The sequence below is a fragment of the Nicotiana tomentosiformis genome, chromosome 12, assembly GCF_000390325.3.
Source record: "Nicotiana tomentosiformis chromosome 12, ASM39032v3, whole genome shotgun sequence".
NCBI classification, from domain to species: domain Eukaryota; kingdom Viridiplantae; phylum Streptophyta; class Magnoliopsida; order Solanales; family Solanaceae; genus Nicotiana; species Nicotiana tomentosiformis.
This window is the reverse complement of record NC_090823.1, coordinates 122,955,263-122,961,039: the sequence shown is the minus strand read 5'-3', so window position 1 is coordinate 122,961,039 and position 5,777 is coordinate 122,955,263. Positions and strand designations below refer to the sequence as shown.

The 5,777-nt window shown below is 35.6% G+C and overlaps 1 long non-coding RNA gene across 1 annotated transcript; it reads left to right on the top strand.

Moving 5' to 3' along the window:
* The first annotated feature begins 495 nt into the window (after nucleotides 1–495).
* Nucleotides 496–3,415, top strand: LOC117276154 (uncharacterized). Its single transcript, XR_004506381.2, has 2 exons — nucleotides 496–720; nucleotides 2,636–3,415. It is a non-coding gene; the product is annotated as an uncharacterized lncRNA (long non-coding RNA).
* Nucleotides 3,416–5,777: the final 2,362 nt, after the last annotated feature.

Below are 5,777 nucleotides of genomic sequence, written 5' to 3'. Positions count from 1 at the left end.
TTTAGAAAAAGAAAGTTCGTATCTCTGATACTTTTAAAGTATTTTCTCGAGATGGCAGAGTATCGTGCTGATAACGTGTTATAAAATAAATACCGTAAAGTAAAGACAAGTATAGAGATAAACTGATATATTATTCAAACTTCAAACTTATGTACATAATAAACTGAATTCTCCTCTATTTATAGAAGAAAGGAAGCTGTTGTGCAAGCTGTTGTGTAAGCTGCTACTGCAAGCTGCTTGTAAGCTGTTGCTACAAGCTGTTGTGTAAGCTACTACTCTAAGCTGTTGTGCCAGATATAGATAATCTTGTACCATAGGTAATATTTATCCATAACAGAGTGCCGAAAGGATAAGCTTATTCAGGAGACTTATTTCCAATGGAATACTAAATATATTAACATATTCTCATATGAATAAGAGAAAACTTATTTATAACGCATTACTAAATCAACATCCATAATATAATATATTTATAACACATCAAAACATTCCTCCATTATTTCTTTCAGCGAAAATTTCCCCTATTTTGAAAGGCAAAAGAAACTAACACTTTCTCAAATTTTTATTCCACCCCTCTACTGAATATTGAGCCATAAATCTCCATCTCGGCCACCACCACGCCGCTGGTTCCACCACTACCAAATCCAGCACCGGCTGAAATTTTCTTCTCCATTGACCCAATACCTGCATCTAAGAAAGAGAAATTTCAGCATTCAAAAGGTATAATCTCTTAATTAAAATTATTTTATTTCTTTACATATTCCTCTACAGCTTAAATCCCTCTGGGCTCTGGGTATTTTGTTGCTGTGTCGTTTTCGCTTGGACTGGACTTCAAGTCTACGCCTAATTAAGACAAAACTGGAATCGAAACGCGAAGGAAAAACACTGATTTGATTAGTTTCTATTGAAAGTTAAATAGAGTTATTGATACTCCAACAATACTGCCAAAACAAGGAAACCATACTATTTGTTTGTTGGAATTGTTTGCTGATAGTAGCCTTCGATTTGCTTGACAAAATTCCTCTTCATTAGGCTTTGTGGCTTTGATTGTTCTTTGTATTAGGGTTTTCAAGTGTTAAATCATCTGATTATTTCATGGGTTTTCTTTTTAATTCACATCAATGGCATCATCGGATGGGGAACATCGTGTGTATATTAATTTTTTTTTTCCTTTGCTTCCATATTAAAAAATAAGCAAGCTTTTGTACTGAAAAAATAAGCCTATCCTTAGTGTCATCCAACTCTTATCTCCTAAAGTTGCAAATATTGCATAATATTCGAGTATTGATTTTATGCCATTATTCAACCTCATCTCATTTAAAATTATATACTATTTATTTTCTTGGTACAAAATTATATAAATATATATGCTTTGGCGTATATTGCTCGTAATCACATCATATAGAAAGGGCGATTGATAGTGGTAACCTTCAATTACTGTTTCTTCCTTTTGAAGATCGATCTTTGAACTTCATGAAAAAATGGCCAAATTGGTTAAAATCTTGGATGATTTGTTGATAGTGGCCTTTGATGTCGTGGCTGGGATTCTTGAAACGGGGATAGAGAGTGTGTATATACAGGAAAAGAAAGGGGGATAGAGAGTGTGTATATACAAGAATTAATATACACATGATTAGTGCAGAAGGTTTTTGAAGATTAATTCGATGACAACCTTAACTGTTATAACTTAGTACTACAACTGTGTTTGTTTCATCAAATTTCTTCCCCGAAGAAGCACAAGATGGAGGCTTGGTAGTGGGCTAACTAACATCTGGTTCATTATTTTCCTTTTTGAACATTTTGTCATGGCCTATTTTTTTTAATCTAATTTGGCTGATATTTTCAACACCTTCTTGCATGGCTTCTTCATTGTTCAGATTTGTTAGTTGGATGAGTGTGTTCATATAATTTTAGTATGGAAAAGAATTAAGAAGTCGACATTTGGACAGTGTTTTTGTGTTTTTGCAATTTCTGCATTTCTGCACAGCGTTTCAGAAATTTCTGCATTTGTGGACAGTGTTTTTTGCGTTTCTGCACAGTTTTTCTGCCTTTTCTGCATTTCTGCACAACGTTTCGACAATTTTTGCATTTCTGCACAGCATTTTTGCGTTTCTGCACAGTTTTTCTGCATTTCTGCAGTGTTTCGGCAATTTCTACGATTCTGCACAGTGTCTCTACATTTTATGCACAGCGTTTCGGCATTTCTGCACAGTATTTCTGCATTTTACTGAACAGTGTATTTTCTGCACAGTATCTCTGGGTTTCTGCACTGCGTTTCAGAAATTTCTGCATTTCTGGACAGTATGTTTTGCGTCTCTGCACAGTTTGTCTGCATTTTCTGCATTTCTGCACAGCGTTTCGGCAATTTTTGCATTTCTGCACGGTGTTTTTGCACAGTTTTTCTACATTTCGCACAGCGTTCCGGCAATTTCTTCACATCGTTTCAGCATTTTCTGCTTTTTGCACAGTATTTTTGCATTTCTGCACTGCGTTTCTACAGTTTCTGCAGTTTTGCACAGCGTTTCTGCATTTCTGCAGAACGTTTCTGCATTTTCTGCACATTGTTTCTGCATTTCTTGCTTTCTGCATTTTGCATTTCGGTATTTTCTAATTAATGTTTTTTCTCTTTATAAAGAATGTATACAGAAGCAAAGAAAAAGGGTTTGAATCCAAACAAAGCTCAAAGTTCTATGAAGAAGATAGGTTTTGATTTTCAGTTTCGATCTAGTGCTGAATTGGCCAAGCAATTTCAGATTAAGAAAGAAAAAACTCGCTCATGATAAGGAGTATAGAGTTGTGAAAGAACAAGCACGAGTAACTCATAAACGGAAGCATCCTCTGAAGCATTTAGGGCAGTGTTTCTGGTCGAATACAATGCTATGGTAGATTAGTGACAACAAGTTCTCTGATAAAGGATGAGGAAATCAGCAAGTTCCAACAAAAGCATAACAATGAAGTCTCTACTTTGAAAGAAGAAATGCAAGAAATGAGAGAAGAAATGCAAGAATTGAGGCACGCTTTGTAAGTGTTCCTTTAGAAGCCACGCTTAACAAGTGTGGCCTATAAGGTAACAAAAGCTACACTTTCAGAGTGTAGCTGTAAGGTATAAAAGCGTTCCCATAGAGAGTGTAATAAGCGTTGTCTTTGTTATCTAATAAGCCACACTTTTATGTGTGGCTGGTAAGGCAACTGTTGAAAAGCGTGCCCTTAAGTCAAAGGTTACGATTGTTTTGACCAACCCCAATAAAGCGTCGCCTAAAATCGAAAACTATGGCCTTTGATAAAAGGCCACACTTTTTCGGGGTGGTCATAGGTCTAAAATGTTGTAATAGGGGTTAGTTTAAGCTTTATTATTTGTCCACATTGAACTTGGTTACTTTTTAAATGGAATAGTAGTTTTGTAGTTGCGAGTTAATTTTGTTTGTACTTTCATTTTCTTTCTTGTTTTTTCTAAAATAAATCGCCTTATGGAATTAAAGAACAATGAAGGATGATGGTCCAAAACAAGATATACATAAACCTAAATTTTTTCTCTCGGAAGTCGAAATTTTGGCTTATCTTCTTTCACTTTGGAAGTCATGTGCCTGGACTAAAATATGCTACACCTTTTATGCAAAAGTAGTATCAGCTCAATCAGGGGCGTATAGACATTGTCCTATCCGATGTTACGGGAAAAAAAATAAAAATATTGAGAATAAATATAAAAATTGACATCATTTAAAATTATAATAATTTATTTATTTGTTTAATTTCTTCAAATTGCAATACTGCGTGCTTGTGAAAAATTCTGGGTACATCACTGCTCAATTGCTTTTACCTTGAATATATATTGTTTGGAGAATTAGCTTTACTGTTATATATGTCAACTTTATCAATAGTCGGGGGAAATTTTTTCTTGCATTTCAAACTGAAGCTTATTTTTCCCACGGAATATTTGTATGAAGCACATTTTTTACTATTAGTTATGTTCATTGACAGGAGATACATGCAACGCGCGTGTCCAAACACTAGTATATATATATATATATATATATATATATATATATTCAACAACAACAACAAACTCAGTAGTTTTTCACAAGTGGGGTCTGGGGAGGGTAAGATGTATACAGCCTTACCCCTACCCCTGGAAGGACAGAAAAGTTGTTTCCGATAGACCCTCGGCTAGAGAACGACTGAAAAAGAACAAGTAATTGCAACAAGTAGGAATAACAACAAGATGAAATAAGATCAAATCCAAGAATGCAGTCAAACTCTAGGTAGTAATAGTTATCTATGAATAAAAGATATCATACTAACACTAATGCTAGCGAACTGAGTAAGACAAAAAGAAACTCTCGACTACCTACGAACCTTCTACCCTAATCTTTGACCTCCACACTCTCCTGTCTAGTCACATGTCCTCAGTTAGCTCCAGTTGCTTCATGTCCCGCCTAATAACCTCTCCCCAAGACTTCATAGGCTTACCTCTACCCCTCTTGCTGCCCACCGACGCTGACCGCTCGCACCTTCTAACGGGGGCTTCTATACTTCTCCTCTTAACATGCCCGAACCATCTCAACCTCGCCTCCCGCATCTTATCCTCCATGGGGTCACTCTCACCTTTACCCGAATAACTCCATTCCTAATCTTATCCAACTGGGTATGCTTACACATCCACCTCAACATCCTCATCTCAGTTACTTTTAGCTTTTGGGTATGAGAGTTCTTGACCGACCAACAGTCTGCTCCATACAACAAAGTCGGTTTAACTACAACCTTGTAGAACTTACCTTTAAGTCTCAGCGGCACATTCTTATTACACAAGACATCGGAAGCGAGCCTCCACTTCATCCATCCTGCTTCGATATGATGCGTAACATCTTCATCTATCTCCCCGTTACTTTGTATTATAGATCCAAGATACTTGAAACTACCTCTCTTGGGGACGACTTGCGTATCAAGCCTCACCTCCATATCCCCTTCCTGGGTACCGTTGCTGAACTTGCACTCCATATATTCCGTCATGGTTCTGCTCAACTTGAAACCCTTAGACTCTAGGATCTGTCTCCAAACCTCCGGCCTCTAGTTAATACCATCTCGCGTCTCGTCAATTAAAACTATGTCATCCGCAATATATATATATATATATATATATATATATATATATATATATATATATATATATATATTAAAATACGGATAATAACATCCTATGAAAGCAAAGCTTAATAGCCAGGTAGAGTTGAGTTGTTAAATGGCTTTTGGATAGGTGAAAGGGTCTTTCGAATTGTAATAATAAAATGTCTACTAATCATGTTTTACAACTGACTGGCTAAAACTAAACTAACTGCAAAGTTTTTTTTTTTTGGGTGAAACTAATTGAAAGTTGCTACTACAGCTGTGCATGTCTGGAAATGCATTAATATTCGTGCTTTCTAAATTAAATTTCGGTTTTTTTAAGTGCATTATATTTTTTGACTGAGTGAAATAAGGAATTACAATAATTCAACTGGTAATACACAGCAATGTGTCCTTATGCAATATTAAACACAAAACAATGTGAAAGTACAGATCTAGAGACTGCACACCGCTCTCCGAAAACCTCTGAAGCTCTATTTTCCTCATAGTTTGTCCCTTCCCCCCTTAACTATTTGCCTTTTCTTTTGTCACCCGGTTCACTTTAAATAAAAAATTTTTCGCTCTTTTCACACATATTAAGAGATTCATTTTTTAGTATTAATTAACAATAAAATTGACCATATTAATCTTAATTTACTCATTGAAAATATAACAAA